The following is a 20,109-nucleotide window of genomic DNA, read 5'->3' as shown; positions in this document are numbered from 1 at the left end:
ATTCACTGTTTTAGTTTGGTTATGTTATCTTATCATGTGCGCACCTTTTAAGTTAGAATACCGATTTCTAACGAGTTTGGTTAGGTTAGGCTAGATTAAGTTAGTTTAGGTTAAGTGATGAAAGGCTAGCCCACGTATGCTTCACTTCGGGTAGCTTAGCTTATGTGAGAGACATACACCAAGTTAGGCGGACTATTTGGTTAGGTTAGGTTAGTTTAAGTTTGGATAGGTTAAGTTAGGTTAGGCTAGGTTATCCTCCTTCCGCGCGCGTCCGAAGTATAACATAGCAAAACCTAACTAAACCTAACCTAAATTAATATAAACTAACTTAACCTAATCATACACCTAACTTTTTGCCTGTCTCTCACCTAACCTAAGCTCACCTAAGTGAAGCGTACATGGGCTAACCTAACCTAACTTAACCTAACCTAACTTAATCTAGCCTAACCTAACCATACTCGCCGGAAAAGGTTAGTTTAATTTATCATGAGCGCTAAAGATAGGATAACCTAACCTAACTTAAACAGTGAATTTCCACCATTCAGACTGGTGGACTGAGACCCCAATCTTGAGCTAGTGGATTTCCACCATTCAGGCTGGTGGACTAAGACCCCAATTCTGAAGCTAGTGAATTTCCACCGTTCAGGCTGGTGGAATGGGACCCCAATACTGAGCTAGTGGATTTCCATCATTCGGGTTGGTGGACTAAGACCCCAATTGTCCAACTCTTGCATTTCATGACAGAAATTCAAAATGAACTTCGAAAAATCAAGAGAATATAACTGTGAGAAGGTAAAGCAGAACAAGTCACTACTGAAATATTCCAACTCTTACATTTCACGACAGAAATTCAAAATGAAATTTGAAAAATTAATACAATGTAACTGTGATATGGTAAGTGTGTAAGTTTTTGTGTGTGTGTAAGTTTTGGAGTGTGTGTGTGTAAGTTTTAGTGTGTGTGCGTAATTTTTCGTGTGTATTTGTGTAAGTTTTTGTGTGTGTGTGTAAGTTTTTTTGTGTGTGTGTAAGTTTTTGTGTGTGTAAGTTTTTGTGTAAATGTTAGTTTTTGTGTGCATTTAAGTTTTTTAGTGTGTGTGTAAGGTTGTGTGTGTGTTTGTGTATGTTTTTTTGTGTGTAAGCTTTTGTGTGTAATTTTTGTCGTGTGTGTGTGTTATTTTTCGTGTGTGTGTGTTTGTGTGTGTGTAATTTTTTGTGTGAATTTTATTTTTCGTGTGCTTGTGTAAGTGTGTGTGTGTGTGTGTGTGTGTGTGTGTGTGTGTAAGTGTGTGTGTGTTTTAATTATTTTGTGTGTGTGTAAGTTTTTGTGCGAGCGTGTGAGTTTTTGTGTGTGTGGGTCAGTTTTTGTGTGCATGTAAGTTTTTTTGTGCATGTAAGTTTTTGAATGTGGGTGTAAGTTTTTGTGTGTGTGTGTGTGTGTAAGTTTTTGTGTGTCTAAGCTTTTGTGTGTGGGTGTTAGTTTTTGTGTGTGTGTTTGTTAGTGTTTGTGTGTGTGTTTGTGTGTTTGTGTGTGTTTGTTTTGTGTTTTTTGTGTTTTTGTGTGTGTCTGTGTGTGTGTGTGTGTGAGTTTTTGTGTGTGTAAGTTTTGGAGTGTGTGTGTATGAGTTTTCGTGTGTTTGTGTGTGTAAGTTTTCGTGTGTGTGTGTGTGTGTGTTTTCTGCGTGTGTGTGAGTTTTGTGTGCTGTGTGTGTGTGTGTGTTTGTTTTTGTGTGTGTGTTTTTTTATGTTTTTGTGTGTGTGTTTGTTTTTTTTTGTGTTTATGTGTGTTTGTTTGTGTGTGTTGGGGTGTGGGTGTGTTTGTTTGTTTGTGTGTGTGTGTGTGAGTTTTGTGTGTGTGTGTGTGTGTGTGTGTGTGTTATTTTTTTTTTTAATGTAATTTTTTGTGTGCATGTAAGTTTTCGAGAGATTTTGTAAGTGTTTGTGAGTGTTTGTGTTTGTTTGTGTGTATTTGTGTGTGTGTGTTTATGTTTTTGAGTGTGTGTGTAAGTTTTAGTGTGTGTGTGTGTTTGTGTGTGTGTGTGTTTGTTTGTGTGTGTGTGTGTGTGTGTAAGTTTTTGTGTGCATGTAAGTTTTTGTGTGCATGTAAGTTTTCGTGTGCATGTGTAAGTTTGTGTGTGTGTGTGTGTGTAAGTTTTTGTGTTTGTGTAAGCTTTTGTGTGTGTGTGTTAGTTTTGGTGTGTGTGTGTGTGTATGTTTTCTTGTGTTTTTGCTTTTTTTTTTGTGTGTGTGTGTGTAAATTTTCGTTTGTTTTTTTAATTTTTCATGTGTGTGTGTTTTATTTTTTGTGTGTGAGTGTAAGATTTTTAGCATGTGTGTTAGTTTTTGTGTGAATGTAAGTTTTTATGTTCATTTAAGTTTTAGTGTGCATGCGTTAGTTTTTTGTTTTTTTGTGTGTGTGTGTGTGTTTGTGTGTGAGTTAGTGTTAGTGTGTGTGTGTAAGTTTTTGTGTGTGTGTGTAAGTTTTTGTGAGTGTGTGTAAGTTTTAGTGTGTGTGTAAGTTTTTTTGTAAATTTAAGTTTTTGTGTGCATGTAAGTTTTTGCGTGTGGGTGTAAGTTTTTGCGTGTGGGTATAAGTTTTTGTGTGTGCGTGTGTGTAAGTTTTTGTGTGTCTAAGCTTTTGTGTGTATAAGTTTTGACGTGTGTGTGTGTAAGTTTTCGTGTGTGGAAAAATTTAGAAGTGTCCAACTCAGAAAAGCCCGAAAACGTAATTTACATATCCCAAATCCTAAGTTTCAGACAACACACTCCTATGAGTGGCTAAGAAATCTAGCTCAGAAAAGTCTGAAATAGCAAACTAGTCATCCCAAACTATTGGTTTCAGACAACAAACACCTATGATGGACTAAGAATCCTAGCTCTGAAAAGTTCAAATAGCAAACTACACATCCCAAATAGTAATTTTCTGACAACATACACCTTTGAAAGTCTATGAAACCTAGCTAATAAAATCTGGAAATAGCAAATTAACCATCCCAAATCATAAGTTTCAGACAGCACTCACCTATGAACGGATAAGAAATCCAGCTCGGAAAAGTCAAAAATAGTAACACACACATCCCAAATCATAGGTTTCAGACAACACATACCTATGAAAGACTAAGAAATCCAACTCAGAAAAGTCCGAAATAGTAATTTACATATCCCAAATCATAATTTTCTGAAAGGACACACCTATGAAAGGCTAATAAATCGAGCTCGGAAAAGTCAAAAATAGCAAACTAGTCATCCCAAAATATAGGTTTCAGACAACAAAAACCTATGAAAGGCTAAGAAATCCACCTCAGAAAAGTCAAAATTAGCAATCCAACCATCACAAATCATAGGTTTCAGACAACACACACCTATTAAAGACTAAGAAATCTAGCTCATAAAAGCCGGAAATATTAATTTAAATATCCCAAATCATATGTTTAAGACATCAATCACCTAAGAAAGTCTAAGAAAACTAGATCAGAAAATTCAAAAATAGCAAACTATTCATCCCAAACTATAGGTTTCAGACAACAAACACCTATGAAAGGCTAAGAAATTCAGCTCAGAAAAGTCAAAAGTAGCAATCCACCCATCCCAAATCGTAGGTTTCAGACAACACAGACCTATGAAAGACTAAAAAATACCACACAGAAAAGCCCGAAATAGTAATTTACATACCCCAAATCATAGGTTTCAGACATCATTCACCTATGAAAGACTAAGAAACCTTAGCTCAGAAAAGCCTGAAATAGCGAAACTACTCATCCCAAACTAGAAGTTTCAGATAACAAACGCCTATGACTGAATAATAATCATAGATCTTAAAATTTAAAATATCAATATAAACATCCAAAATAATATTTTTCATACAACACAAACCTATTAACTTATAAGAAATCTATCTCATAAAAGACAAAATTAGCAAACCACTCATCCCAATCATAGTTTTCAGTCAACACACACCTATGAAAGGCTAATAAATCCAGCTCAGAAAAGTCAAAAATATCAAACTACATATCCCAAATCATCGGTTTCAGTCAACACACACCAACGAAAGACTAAGAAACCTAGCTCAGAAAAGTCAAAAATAGCAAACTACACATCCCAAATCATAATTTTCTGACAACACATACCTATGAAAGGCTAAGAAAACTAGCTCCTAAAAGTCGAAAATAGCAAACTACACATCCCAAATCATAGGTTTCAGACATCACACACCTATGAAAGACTAAGAAATTTAACTCAGAAAAGCCCGAAATAGTAATTTACATATCCCATATCGTAAGTTTCAGACAGCATTCACCTACGAAATACTATATCCCAAATCATAAGTTTCAGACAGCATTCACCTACGAAATACTAAGAAACCTTAGCTCAGAAAAGTCTGAAATAGCCAACTACTCATACCAAACTCGAAGTTTCAGACAACAAACACCTATGAGTGACTAAGAATCCTAGCTATGAAAAGTCCAAAAAGCAAACTATACCTCCCAAATCATAATTTTCTGAAAGGACACACCTATGAAAGGCTAAGAAATCTAGCTCAGAAGAGTCAAAAATAGCAAATTAACCATCCAAAATCATAGGTTTCAGTCAACACACACCTACGAATGGATATGAAATCCTGCTCAGAAAATTAAAAAAATAGCAACCCACACACCCCCAAATCATAGGTTTCAGACATCACACACCTACGAAGGACTAAGAAATCCGGTTATGAAAAGTCAGAAAAAGCAAATTACATATCCCAAATCATAGGTTTCAGAAAACACTCACCTATGAACGGCTAAGAAACCTAGCTCTGAAAAGTCAAAAATAGCAAAATAGTCATCCCAAACAATAGGTTTCAGACAACAAACACCTATGAAAGGCTACGAAATCCAGCGCAGAACAGTCAAAAGTAGCAAACTACATATCCCAAATCATAGGTTTCAGTCAACACACACCAATGAAAGACTAAGAAACCTAGCTCAGAAAAGTCAAAAATAGCAAACTACTCATCCCAAACTATTGGTTTCAGACAACATTCACCTACGAAATACTCGAAAACCTTAGCTCAGAAAAGCCTGAAATAGCAAACTACACATCCCAAATCATAATTTTCTGACAACACTTACCTATGAAAGGCTAAGAAATCCAGCTTAGAAAAGTCGAAAATAGCAAACTACACATCCCAAATCATAGGTTTCAGACACTACACACCTATGAACGACTAAAAAATCCATCTCAGAAAAGCCCGAAATAGTAATTTACATATCCAAATCATAAGTTTCAGACAGCATTCACCTACGAAATACTAAGAAACCTTAGCTCAGAAAAGTCTGAAATAGCCAACTACTCATCCCAAACTCGAAGTTTCAGACAACAAACACCTATGAGTGACTAAGAATCCTAGTTCTGAAAAGTCCAAAAAGCAAACTACACCTCCCAAATCATAATTTTCTGAAAATACACACATATGATAGACTAAGAAATCTAGCTCAGAAAATTCAAAAATAGCAAATTAACCATCCCAAATAATAGGTTTCATTCAACACACACCTACGAATGGTTAAGAAATCCAGCTCAGAAAAGAAAAAAAAATAGCAAACCACACATCCCAAATCATAGGTTTCAGACAACACACACCAACGAAAGTCTAAGATATCATGATAAGAAAAGTCGTAAATAGAAAATTACATATCCCAAATCATAGTTTTCAGACAACACTCACCTATGAACGGCTAAGAAACCTAGCTCAGAAAAGTCAAAAATAGCAAACTAGTCATCCCAAACTATGGGTTTCAGACAACAAACACCCATGAAAGGCTAAGCAATCCAGCTCAGAAAAGTCAAAAGTAGCAATCACCCCATCCCAAATCATAGGTTTCAGACAACACACACCTATGAAAGACTAAGAAATCCAGCTCAGAAAAGTCAAAAATAGCAAACTACATATCCCAAATCATCGGTTTCAGTCAACACACACCAACGAAAGACTAAGAAACCTAGCTCAGAAAAGTCAAAAATATCAAACTATTAATCCCAAACTATTGGTTTCAGACAACATTCACCTACGAAATACTAGAAAACCTTAGCTCAGAAAAGCCTGAAATAGCAAACTAGACATCCCAAATCATAATTTTCAGACAGCATTTACCTATGAAAGGCTAAGAAATCCAGCTCAGAAAAGTCGAAAATAGCAAACTACACATCCCAAATCATAGGTTTTAGACAACATACACCAATTAAAGACTAAGAAATCCATCTCATAAAAGTCAAAAATAGCAAACTACATATCCCAAATCATAAGTTTTAGTCAACACACACCGACGAAAGGCTAAGAAACCTAGCTCATAAAAGCCTGAAATAGCAAACTACTCATCCCAAACTATTGGTTTCAGACAATATTCACCTAGGAAATACTAGGAAACCTTAGCTCAGAAAAGCCTGAAGTAGCAAACTACACATCCCAAATCATAGGTTTCAGACAACACACATCAACGAAAGACAGGTGCTCGGGGAGAGTCTTTGAGGGTCTGTGGGTCCCTTGAGGGCCGGTGGTCCTTTGGGAGCCCGGGGGACCTTTGGGGACCGGGGGAGGGCCTTTGGGGCACATGGAGGGCCTTTGGGAGTCCGGGGGGACAGTTGGGGGGGGGGGGGCCATTGGGGGCGGGGGGAGGCCCCGTGGGGGCCTGGGTGGGCCTTGGGGGGCGCCGGTGGCCCTTTGGGAGTTTGGGGGGCTTTGAGGACTGGGGGCTTCCTTCGGATTGGGGTAGGAGGATTGGAACCCTTTGGGGTTGGGTTTGGGGCGCCGGTGGCCCTTTGGGAGCTTGGGGGGCCTTTGAGGGTCCGGGGGGGACAGTTGGGGGCCTGGGGGACATTTGGGGACCGGTGGAGGGCCTTTGGGAGCTTGGGGGGCCTTTGAGGACCGGGGGCTTCATTCGGGGTTGGGGTAGGAGGATTGGAACCCTGTGGGGTTGGGTTAGAGGACCTCACAACACTATTCAAATGAAACATGTGTATTATAACGACCACAGAGTTTCACCATTAAATTCTCTTCTAAAATCTCTTCAAAATCTTCTTTTAAAATGTCTCTATCTGTTTCGCCAAAATAGTTCCATAACCTGTCTAAAACGGTTTCGCCCAAATAATCCCTAAACGCAAATTCAGCGTGTTCCTTTGTTATTGGCATATTTCAACTGCAACAGCAGCAACATCGAAACTTTAAACGAACAGAAAATATTATATATATGATTGGGTTCACCCCGTAGTCAATGCCTCGCTCTTTAAGCCAAAGATTTTTTAGTACTTTCATAAGAGCTATTTATTCTAATTAGCGGCCTTTGTGATTAAGCGGTCATTTTTAAAGAATTTGAACAAAATTCAAACTTTCGCTTACAGAGCAAGGTATTGACTAGGGGGCGAACCCCATAATAAACGTATTAAAGATATATGAATATAGAAGTTCGTTACGTAAGTTAATTCGTAAGTTACGTATATTATTACTAATAAAAACGTTCGTAAATAAAATTAAGCAAGTTTCGAGAAAGCCATTTAACTAAATAAAAGAAAATAATATGAAAATTTTGTTTTAATTATTCATGTACGGTAAGCCAAGATCAAAACCTGCGTTCATTCAAAAACGTTCAAAAATTAAATAAAAAAAACAAGTTTTTTAAACTGAAAGAAAGGAGCGACATTAAAACTTAAAATGAACAGAAATTATTCCGTATATGAAAGGGACTGTCCCCTCCTCAACGCCTCGCTCTTTACGCTAAAGTTTGACTCTGTCTCACAACCTTATTTTTTAAAACAATAAAACACTTCAGCGTAAAGAGCGAGGCGTTGAGGAGGGGACAGTCCCTTTCATATACGGAATAATTTCTGTTCATTTTAAGTTTTAATGTCGCTCCTTTCTTTCAGTTTAAAAAACTTGTTTTTTTTTTATTTAATGTACTAGAAGAAACTGATCTGTTTCTGTTGATGCTTGAATTATGCAGGTTTACCATCAGGTTGAATTATCATCAGGTTTATGGTAGACAGCATAGATTATTCTTTCTTTGTTTTTTTTAGGATTAATGTCAACAAAGGTCAGAGTTGATGAATTCAACACAATACCGAAACTTAATTACTGTTTAGTTGAGCCTGGCTAAACATTTTGAAAGTAGAGTGCTGATTTTTGCCATTTTGGGCAACAGAACAGCAAAAATAAAGGAGTGAAAATCCCGATCATTCTGCCGTGGCCAAACTTCTTAGAGCTACTCATCATGGCTGCAGAAGTAATTACCATCTAATGACATCTTAGCGATACTTGGATCTAAGCTTTGACACAATACTCTACATGGCCCCCCTCTTCATAGGTTGAACCTTTGTAAACCTATATAAGAAAAAGTGATAAGAGGGCACCTAAAAGGGTTTTGGGGTTGATACAAACCACCAGAGACTGGGGTTGAGGGTTGTAAGTTATGCCGCGGGGCATTTAAGGCTTATATGGAAGGGATAGTTGTTTAATATCAGAAGAGACTCATTTGGTTGAAAATTCGAAGTTCTAGTTCCCTTTTAAGAGTTAAGTGATAGAGGGCACTTAGCCGCCCCCTCCTCTCCCCGACAACCCCTATTTTCACCAAACGCATTTGATTGAAATTATGAGATATCAATTTTTTTCAAAATAGTCCAAAGAGCATATAATAATGCCTCTAGGGTTGACACAACCCCCCAGCGTCCTGGGAATAGACCAGTCATAGGGGCACACAAACCCTAATCTTAGTGGATTTGGAGGAGGGGTGGGTGTGTGAAATTAGAGATTCATTTTTAGACCATTATTTTTCAATAATTTAGTGAAATAGGTAATTCTGGCGAATTACGGTGAGCGACTCTTTATCCTCCCTGTTTGGACAAATATTTTCGTGATAATAATGAATTTTGCTGCACTGTATTTTAACTAAAACCAAGCCTTTTCATTGGATTTATCATTAAAGTGTTGGATTTTTTCATTGGATTTATCATTAAAGCTATCATCAGAATTTGTAAATTCTGACCAATTTCAGCACTAGTGTTTCCCTTTCTTCCCCTGTGTGTGCAGTCTGAATTTGTGCAGTCAAAAATTTAAGTGCATCCTCGAAAAATTGTGGCTTAAGTTGAAATTTTTATTAAACCACAGACTTGTTGTTTGCCTAAAAAATTTGCTCAGTTGCCCTCACTGCGATTACTGTCGACTTGATGTTAAGAAATTGAAGATACAGATATGTTTATTTAATTCTTTCGTTTTTAAAATGAAACATTTCGACAGTAAAATAAAGCCTTTCGACCTTAAAAATACGGTAGTCTTGTTTTGTGTTCCTGTTTTGACCACACCGTCTCTAAAAAAAAAGAAGTAAAAACGGGACAACCTTTGATTTGACAGTGTAAAGGTCACACAATTGTATAAGTGACTATTTATTAACATTTTGAAATCTGTTTTCAAAGACAAATAAATAAAAAATAATGAAAATTTCAAAAAAGAGGGAGAGAAAAAAAGACAATGCAACAACATCAAAATCAAACCAGTAACAATGTCCAAAGACTATGGGTAATTTGTATGGGTAACTGGCGCTAGTATTGACAAGAAAAAACTATCAACCTCATCTAGTGTTTTGTTACACTTGGTATTTTTGCAGTGTAATAATAAAAACAAATAAATTTAATCAGTGTAATTGGTAAAATAATGGTAGTGTTCAGTCTCAGTTCCTAACAGAAAAATGATTAAGGAATTTGAAAAAGTCAAGTGTTGCCAAACGCTAGATGGCGTTGATAGTTTTTTTTTATCAACACTAGCGCCAGCTCTCACTCTTATAGGTTATCCATTCTTTTTTAATCAGACCACAAAGGCCCATTATCTCCAAACAAAGTATGTATACCGTACTAAAGGAAATAGTAATTAAATTATTTTAAATAATTAAAGCAAATTAAAGGAAATAAAGAAGTTTTTCTGCCAGGACTTCTAAGTCTATCATACATAATATGATTGATTTATTTGCAGTAATTTCAGCTGTTAGTTTAATTTGTTAAACCCTTCTTTTTGTTGAGTCAATTTTGTTGAAACCCTTAAGTTATTATCAAAAATTGTTTGAGCATTCTAAAATAAGATTTGGATTTGATTTATTCATATTTTGGGGTTTTCCCAGGCTATGGTAAAAAGGTCTCAGAGGTGTTATCAAATTATTGGATTTAAAATTTGCATTTTTTCACTTTTGGGATAAAGGGTTACCCCATTTTAGCGATTTTCAATATATTTGATTTCGAATTCCTTAAATCGTTGAGACGTAAATCATTTTTAAGTTTGATTTTACCAAATACCTATATCCTATTCTGTTTCAAAACGTGATTAAAAATACATGTACCCTATACGAGTCCCCATGACAATAAACAAAAAGTTGAAAGTTCAAACTAATAAAATCACGAATTAAATGTAAAAAATATGGGTACTTTGCTAAAATACTCAACAAGGTTGTGGCACGCTCAATTTCACCGAAAAAAGATCCCAGATGCAGTTTTCAAATTATTGGGTTTTAAATTTGTCTTTTTTCACCTTTAAATGTACAGGACAAAAATATTAATCAAAACCCCTCTTAGTTGAACCTTTAGAAACAAAAAATAAGAAAGAATTTTTTTTTTAATGTTTTCACTTTTATAACTTTAAGAAATAAAAAAAATGATTAAGATTTTAAGCATATGTATATTAAACTGACAATGCACATTTTATCAGTAAATTCCTTTGAATTTTTTCAGTAAGGTACAAATTATGTTCAAGCCTTTAGAAAGCATAGGGTTCAGAACTCTACACAGTTTAATTTCTGCTCGTTTTGAGTTTGACTTATTTTAATATCTGTTTGTTTTGGGTTTCATTTATTTATTGATACTGACTTGTGGTAGTTGTATGCTTGGTAGATTATTTGATTCTATTTTTTTTTTCATTTTTGGTTTAATTGATTTACTTACTTTTTTTGGAAAAACTTATTTTTTGCAAGAAGTTTTCTCCATTAATCATATTACAAAGGAAAGTGAGGGCAATTTTGACATGGATCTGGCCACTAATCGAAAATTTTCGTCCAAAAGCAGATTCATAATTTTGTTATTTTTGATTTGGAGAAGTTTTTAAAAGAGTTTACACAAATATATATATATTTATATATATATATATATACATATATATATATACATATATATATATATATATATATATATATATATATATATATATATATATATATATATATATATATATATATATATATATATATATATATATATATATATATATATATATATATATATATATATATATATATATATATATATATATATATATATATATCGAGTTGCGAAATACGGAGACATGTCGAATGTAGTTGCTAACTGTATTAAACGGTTAACTGAGCACCCTTCTTTTAATTGCCCCACTAAACGTAAAAACCGATCAAGAGGACATAGGAAAAATAATAAAAGGAATTATTTAGATTTAAATGCATTTTTAATGCATTTTAAATGATTTTTAATTATAATTCAATACTTAAAAAACTGGACAGGGAGAGTAATTGGAAACCGGTTTGTAATTGTGAGCAATTTTTACCGTATGTGGATCAAACTTATAAGCATATTGTAACGGGGGATTAGTCCATTATAAAGCATCGTGATCTTCAAAATATAATGAAAATGGGTGCTAAGTTCCGTATTTCTTACTGCATAAGGCCAGCATATATTCTTAGGGGATTAAAGAATGATTTAAACTTATTTATTGATAATTGGTGCAAGAAGGAGAAAATTACTAAAGATAGATTTCAGAATTGGATAAATTTGATTTTGACTAGTGTAAGAAATAGTATGTATAGAATTAATTCAACAGATACTGTGAAAAATTCAATATTTTATAATGACAATATGAAACAAGCAATTGCTAATATACAGAATGAATATATAATTGTACCAGTTGATAAAGCTAGCAATAATTTTGCCATAATTTGTCAGAAACTCTATTGTGATATTTTATCAAAAGAGTTACAAACAACAAATACATACGAAAAGGCCCATATGGAGGAGAATAGTTTAATTGAAAATATAGAAGAAAGAATTTTGAAAAAAATTCAATATTAAAATAAATGATAATGATAAACAGTTTCCTTTCTTATATTGGACGATAAAATTTCATAAAAATCCACCAAAACCACGTTTTATTGCTGGGGCAGCAAGGTGTCCAACAGGAATTGCGGCTACTGACCTATCTTTAATTTTAGGAGAAATTAGAAATACATTTAAAGCATATTGCTCTGGAATTAAAAAAATTTCTAACTTTAACCCATATTGGAGTGTTAATAACTCGTTACAAGTGATAGATTCTTTGGCGAATGTTTCAGCTAAAAGAGTTGATTCATTTGATTTTACTACTCTGTATACAAATTTGTCACTAAATTTAGTATTCGAAAAATTGAAAATGGTCATAAAGAAATCTTTTCTTTTGTCTAATATCGGATTTTTGAAAAATTGATACTTTTAATAAAAAAGCCCGATGGACGAATTTCTTTAGAAGTACTATTAGTTCAAGATGTAATAGCTTGGATATGGTATGTGATCTATTGGAATTGGTTCTATTTAATACATATATAAGATTTAATGGGAATTTATATAAACAAACTGTAGGTATTCCTATGGGTGGGAATGCGAGTCCATTCATAGCAGACCTGTTTTTAAGTCAATTAGAATACGAATATATGATAAATAAAAATAGCCCAAGCAATGTAAAATATAACCTTTCAAATAATAAAAGATATCTGGACGATCTCTTAGTAATAAATCTGCCAGAAAAATTAGTTGGCAATTCAAAAAATTTAGTTTTATGTATCATGGACTTTTAAGTAAATATACAAAAAATTATAAAGAAATACTGAATGATATTTTAATATAATTTCTCTTGCGCTTTTCTTTTTTGGAAGTTTGAGTTTGTAGTGGTTTTCAAACAAGCTTGAGGATCTTTAAATTGGTAATTGGTTCCAGATACCACTAAAAGATACATCTGGAAATGTCTTCATTTGTACCAGAATGGTCTCTGTCAGTGAACTCTGGGATTTTATTAAGGAAACATTGAAACACTTTTTGTATGTAATTTTTAATAGCTTGACTAGTATGCATGTACTTCACAAGTTTTACCCGACATAGGGTTACCATATAGATCGTGTGGTAGAGGCTCCACCGTGCCGGGTAAGGAAAGTAAAGCCTCGAAACCCGTTAAGGCAGGTGGTGTTTCTTCTGATGAGCCCTAAATGGAAGGTTCTACTTGGAAATATTTTGGTAGATTTAAGGTGGTTTTGCTTGTAAATTTACAACGACTTACATTTATTGATGACGACTTTGCATGGACTTGGACATTCCTATTTGGTTGACGGTTCGGGTATACTGTTTGGTCCTAGGTAGTTGGATAGATGGGTAAGGTAAAAGCCTCGTTCAAGCGCACATTTGTCTCAATTGCTGGATTAGGACGACAGTTTTTTTTTTTTTTCTTTTTTTTGCCAAGTAATTACCTCTTAAACATAATATATATATATATATATTTATATATATATATATATATATATATATATATATATATATATATATATATATATATATATATATATATATATATATATATATATATATATATATATATATATATATATATATATATATATATATATATATATATATATATATATATATATATATATATATATTTATATTTATATTTATATATATATATATATATATATATATATATATATATATATATATATATATATATATATATATATATATATATATATATATATATATATATATATATATATATATATATATATATATATATATATATATATATATATATATATATATATATATATATATATATATATATATATATATATATATATATATATATATATATATATATATATATATATATATATATATATATATATATATATATATATATATATATATATATATTGTATATAAATCGACTTGTATTGCTCGTGCATGTATTGCTTCGCTCAGGCGGGTCATAAGAAGTTAGGGCATTCAGCCCCCTTGGCTTCTCAGTGAATTCCAAATGTTAAGACTTTCCACACAGTGAAGACAAAGTTGCGAAGTCTATACTTGCATTTTAATATGCAAGTCCATACAGCTGAGTCTCTAAAATTTTAAAGTCATTTTTTCAATCTCTGAAAGTAGAAACTTCCTTTCAGCCAGGCTGGAAGAAACTGGCAACATAGCAAACACCTTTCATAGTATATAGCACAGTGGGATGAAATTAGTGTCAAAATCGTTTACTGCATTTTTCATATTTCATTGTTTCGGTCGGGCTCCATAGCCCTTATCTCATCCAACTTTAATATGTAAGCTGTAATGCCAAACTCGCAAAGCTCCAATTCTGCTGTGAAACAGCCCAACTCGATTTTGGGCAAATCACTTTCATAAAGCTGAACAAGACTTGTGAAGCTTTTCAAATCTTCTGAAGAAAGGAGTTTACGAGAAAGCAAAACAAAAATTAAATAAGAAACAATAAGAGCAAAAGATTTAGTTAACAGCTTGGTCAAAATTAATTAGGCATTTTAAATGTATTGCTAGAGTAATAGTAAAAGCTGATGAGAGGCTACATTTAAGTAAAGAAATTTTCCATTTTTATCAATTCGTAAGTAAAACACTGTCTGCTCAACACACCTGTAGCTAAACCAATACGTTACAAAAACGCCTTCGCTGTAGGACTTCAAAGTAAGGGTGTGTCGAGTTATCCTATATATGGATTGATTGAAAAAAAAAACAGGCTTCTTCAGCTGAAAATAAGGAGCAACATTATAACTAAAAATAAACAGAAATTATTCCGTATATGAGGTGGACTGTCTCTGCCTCAGCCTTCGCTCTTTACACTAAAGTCTTAAAATTCTTTAAAAATACTTCTCATTCAAATTCAACGTCCTTTGTATTTAAGCAGTTTTTTTTAAAGATGTGTGATAAAAAGTCAAACTTTAGCGTAAAGAGTGAAGATTAAGGAAGAGACACCTCCCCCTCATGTACGGTACACAATACTTTCTGCTTCTTTTAAATTTTAATGTTGCTCCTTACTTTCAGTTGAAAAAGCTTTTTTTTAACTTAATTTCTGATCGGTCTTTTAAATCATTCCGGGAAATCCGTGTAAAAAAATCCCCACCGTGTAAAATTCCCACCATTAAACTTTGTTCTCGACGGAATATTCCCCCCTTTGGAAATTACTCCCCCCCCCCAATTTCCGTTTGTTTCCCAATAACAAATGCTAAATGTAAGCAGTGGGTAAATTGGACAACCTACAGTTCTTTCTCCAGGGCTTATGGGGTCATGTCATCCTGAGTTGCATGGTTATTGGACCTTTCAACTATGCTGAATCAAATGGCCATCTCAAAATTTGGATCATGCGTCTTTGGGAAAAAAGGGGAATGGGAGTGAGGCTAGTTACCCTCCAAATATTTTTGTCACTTAAAAAGGACACTTGAACTTTTGATTTTCGTTCAAATGAGCCTTTCCCCGATCTTCTTGGACCATTGTTTCGATACGGTCACCCCGGGGAAAAAACGAACAAACACGCATCTGTTATCGGTCTTCTGGCAAAACATACAAAATTCAACATTTTTATACATAGGAACTTGAAACCTCTACAGTAGTGTTGTATGATATGCTGAATCTGATGGTGTGATCTCCATTAAGGTAACTTGACTTTTGGGGGTGTTTCACCCCTTTTTGAAAAATCACGCAAATTTTCTCAGGCTTGTAGCTTTTGATGGGTAACATCAAACTTAAGAAATTTTATATAATTGTTATCATTATCAAAAGTCATTTTTTTTAGTGCATCAATTGTTATTGAAATTATGTTTTTTAGAATTTCGGTTGCTATTGGGCCGAGTCGCTCCTTACTTACAGTTCGTTGCCTCTAGGCACGAACCGTTTGATTAAATTAAAATGAAGCAAGTTTGTAGTGACATTAAAACTTAAAACAAGCAGAAATTTTTTCGTATATGAGGGGCTCTACCCTTCCTCCAACATTCGCTGTTTATGCTAAAGTTTTATCGGGGTTGAACAATATTTTTTATTCACTTCTTCCTTGTCTTTGGGTAGTCGTTCTTAAAACATTGGGACCAAAAATAAAAGTTTAGCCTAAAGAGCAGGGGGGTTGAGTATGGGGCAACCCCCCTCATATACAGAATAATTTCTGTTTTAAATATTTTTTAAATAATTGTCAGAAACAATTTTCTGCAATATGAAGGGAGTTGTCACCCCTTAGCACCCTTATATAGGCTTAATCTAAATGAAGGGAGATGAGAGATTAATTCCTACTTCCCCCAGACACGTCTCTTTCTATATTCATTTGAAGACTCATGGAGCGTCTGGGCATTGAAATGCACTCTTTGAGGTATCTGCCCCCTCCCTCAACCTACACAAATACCCCCTGTCCCCTTTTAACCATGTCCCTGGGGTCCATAATAGAATCTGGGGCACCCTTGCCCGGGGTCATAAATACAGGCGGAGGAGGAAGAAGGCCCCTCAAATGTACACTCAAAAGGGCCCACTGGTTTATCCACAAGTTCTTTGAGTTGCAAACCTTCTCCCAGTAATGGGTTAAATTGCATGGTGATGCAGAACACCATCGCGGGAGGATCTTCTATAGGAGGACATCTGTGGCAGGGCGTAAGATCCAGGTCTATGGACACAGGCATCTGCAAAGAGCTGTCTCGACCTTTTTGGGATACCTGCAAGACTGGAAACCTTGCGGTCAACTCTATTCCTACTTGAAGAGTGGTGCCTCCCAAGGAAATTATAGCCTAGTAAACGACACAGCATTCGCACGGGATTCTGACTAATGGACAATTCTTCTGGGATTGGTATGTTTTGATAGGCGTCTTTGGGCTGAAAAACCTCTTCCTAGCTAATTTATCTATTACGGGTTGCCTCCCGTATTAGCATAATATTTGTAGGCATGAATATATAATGAGTCGGAGGTAATAGGCTTGAGATTGTCTGTGCAGGATTTCGACTCTTGTTGATAGAAGAGCATCGCCAAGTGCTGAAAACCATGTTGTGACCAAGATGGGCCCAGGATTGCACAAAGCCTCCATTAATGGAGGTCCCAGGGACTTCTTGCTGTCCGGTTTTAAGCCGGCTTAAGCACTTCGGTGTACACTTGAGAAGATATGTGATCCCCATCCTGCACTGGTATCCGGGATCATTGCTTTTCCTGAGGCGAAAAAAAATTTCAATGATTTAAAGAACATGAAAATTGGAACTTGGAATGTTACGACATTAAAAAATGACTATCGTATCGACATTTTGACTGACGAATTCAGACGATTCGAACTGGATTTATTAGGAACTTCAGAAACTCATATCCCAGGGGTAGGAAGCATGAAAATAGGTGATATAGAATTTGTTTACTCAGGCAGGAAGGATGGGTTACATAGACAGGGAGTAGGGCTCATGATGAATAAGGAAGCTTCTAAGTCTTGTTTAGGCTGGGAAGGTATTAATAATAGAATACTAATTGTTCATTTTATGACTAGAAAGTTCAAGGTATCAGTGAACTTTATACGCCACTGTAGAACCGACTGATGGAGATACTAGTGACTCAGATGAATTTTACTTACAGTTACAGGAGCAAATAGACAAGCGCCCAGGTAGAAATATGATGTTATTTCTGGGAGATTTTAACGCCCAGGTTGGTAGAAATAAGGATAGATGGTATCCCAGCTTAGGTAAATTTGGTGTAGGAAAAGAAAACAGTAATGGCTACAGACTTTTGCAATTTTGTAGATATAACAATCTAGTTATAACCAATACAGTATTGGGTCATAAAATGGCCCATAAATTAATATGGTATTTACATGATGGTAAGACAGCTAACCTCATTGATTAAGTTATTGTTAACCGAAGACTGGAAGGGTCAATACAAGATACTAGGGTATATAGGAGTGCTGTTATTGATGTTAAAAGTAAAGAGCACCATCTAGTAGTGGCAAGGGTTAATTTAAAGCTGAAATATCGGAAGGGTACTTACCTCCCGGGAAGTTATGATGTTAGTAGACTCCAGGATGAGAATTTGAGAGAAACTTTCCAGGAACAGTTGAATACTAAATTTGAGAGTCTAAAATTTGAGAATGTGGAAGATGGTTGGAATAATTTTAGAAAAACAATTTGTGAAGTTGCTGAAGGTGTATTAGAGAAGAAAGCTAGAACTGCAGCTAAGAATATTAGTGAAAAAGCGTTAAGTTTAATAGAAACGAGAAAGGACTGGTACAAGAATTATCTGAGTGATAGATCACATGAAAACAAAATAAATGTAAAGAAAGTGGAGAAAGCATTGAAATATGAACTAATGAGGTGTGAAGTGGAGGCCATGGATAAAATTGCCGAGGATTTAGAAGATGCAGCTAGACGGCATAATAGTAAAATATTGTACTGGCACGTTAACAAATTGAGAGGTAGTAGTCAATCAGGACTTGTCCCAGTTACAGATAGGAATGGGGTGGCAATTAGCGATAAGGCAAAAGCTAAAGTGAGATGGGTCGAACATTTTGAGAATTTGCTTAACCGAGATAGAGTTGCAGGAAAAAATATAGAGGGAAATGAAAAAGTTTGTGATACCTTGGATGTGAATGAAGATTTGTTTTGTGAGGAGGAATTAGAAACAGTACTAAAAGGATTAAAGAATAATAAGGCTCCAGGTGCTGATAGGGTAGTGAATGAGTTTCTTAAATATGGTGGCTCTGAGGTTAGAAATAAGTTACTGAAGATTATGAATATGATATTTGAAAAAGGGGAAGTACCTAACGATTTTAGGAAAACCTTAATTAAGCCACTTTATAAGAAAGGTGATAAAAGTGAGTGTGGTAATTATCGAGGCATTAGTCTGGTCTCTGTAGGTAGCAAATTGCTTAGTAATATGATACTTTTTAGACTGAGAGATGCCGTAGACAAAGTTTTAAGAGAAGAGCAGTGCGGTTTTAGAAAAGGTAGAGGTTGTGTTGACCAAATTTTCACTCTTAGGTTAATAATTGAGAAGTGCCTAAGTTTTCAAACACCTTTGGTCCTCAGTTTTATAGATTATGAGCAAGCGTTTGATTCTGTCGATAGAAGTGCTTTAGTAAAGATTTTATCCTTGTATGGTATACCAGAAGAATACATTAAAGTGATTAGTGCTATGTAGGAGAATAACACTGCTGCGGTTAAGGTAGGAAATGAGGTTAGCAACTGGTTTTGCATTATATCAGGAGTTAAGCAGGGTTATGCTCTATCCCCTTTTATATGGATTATTGATGGACTTTGTCTTAAGAAGCACAAGAAAGACAAAGGAAGACCACGAACTAAAATGGGGAGGAAAAAGTCTCCTGGACTTGGATTTTGCTGATGATTTAAGCATCCTAGATGAAAGTGTGAGCAAAATGAATAAAGTTTTAGAGGTTTTGCGAGCTCAGGGTGCTAGTATTGGTTTGAAAATTAATGTTAGGAAGACCAAGTCACTAAGGCTAGGAATAAGGGAAGATGAAAAGGTGACGTTGGGTAATGAAAAGATTGATCAGGTGGGCAGCTTCACTTACCTTGGTAGTATTATTAGTAGAGACGGTGGGAGCAGTGAAGATGTTAAAAATAGAATAGCCAAGGCTCAGGGTGTTTTTTCACAGTTTAAAAAAAATCTGGAAGAATAGGAAGATAAGTCTGCAAACCAAGATTAGAATTTTAGAAACTACAGTGATGACAGTGGTCAAATATGGCTCTGAAGCATGGACGCTCCGAAAAGCGGATGAAGATTTGCTAGATGTTTTCCAGAAAAAGTGCTTAAAGATTGTTGTAGGTACCCAGCTGACTGACCGTATTTCAAACAATGGGCTATACGAAAAATGTGGTTCAATACCGCTTTCTAGGTCTATAATGAAAGAAAGGTTGAGGTGGTTAGGGCATGTTGTGCGGATGAAGGATGACAAATTGCCGAAGATTGTTCTTTTCGGCCAACCATTTAGGGCTAAACGGAAAGCAGGTCGTCCCCGTCTGGGGGGGGAGGACGTCACAAAGACATATTTAAAGGAAATGGGAACTTTGTGGGCGGGT

The sequence above is a fragment of the Artemia sp. Qi Xiang Cuo genome, chromosome 1, assembly GCF_049724085.1.
Source record: "Artemia sp. Qi Xiang Cuo chromosome 1, ASM4972408v1, whole genome shotgun sequence".
NCBI lineage: Eukaryota > Metazoa > Arthropoda > Branchiopoda > Anostraca > Artemiidae > Artemia > Artemia sp. Qi Xiang Cuo.
Note: the sequence above shows the minus strand (reverse complement) of the source record.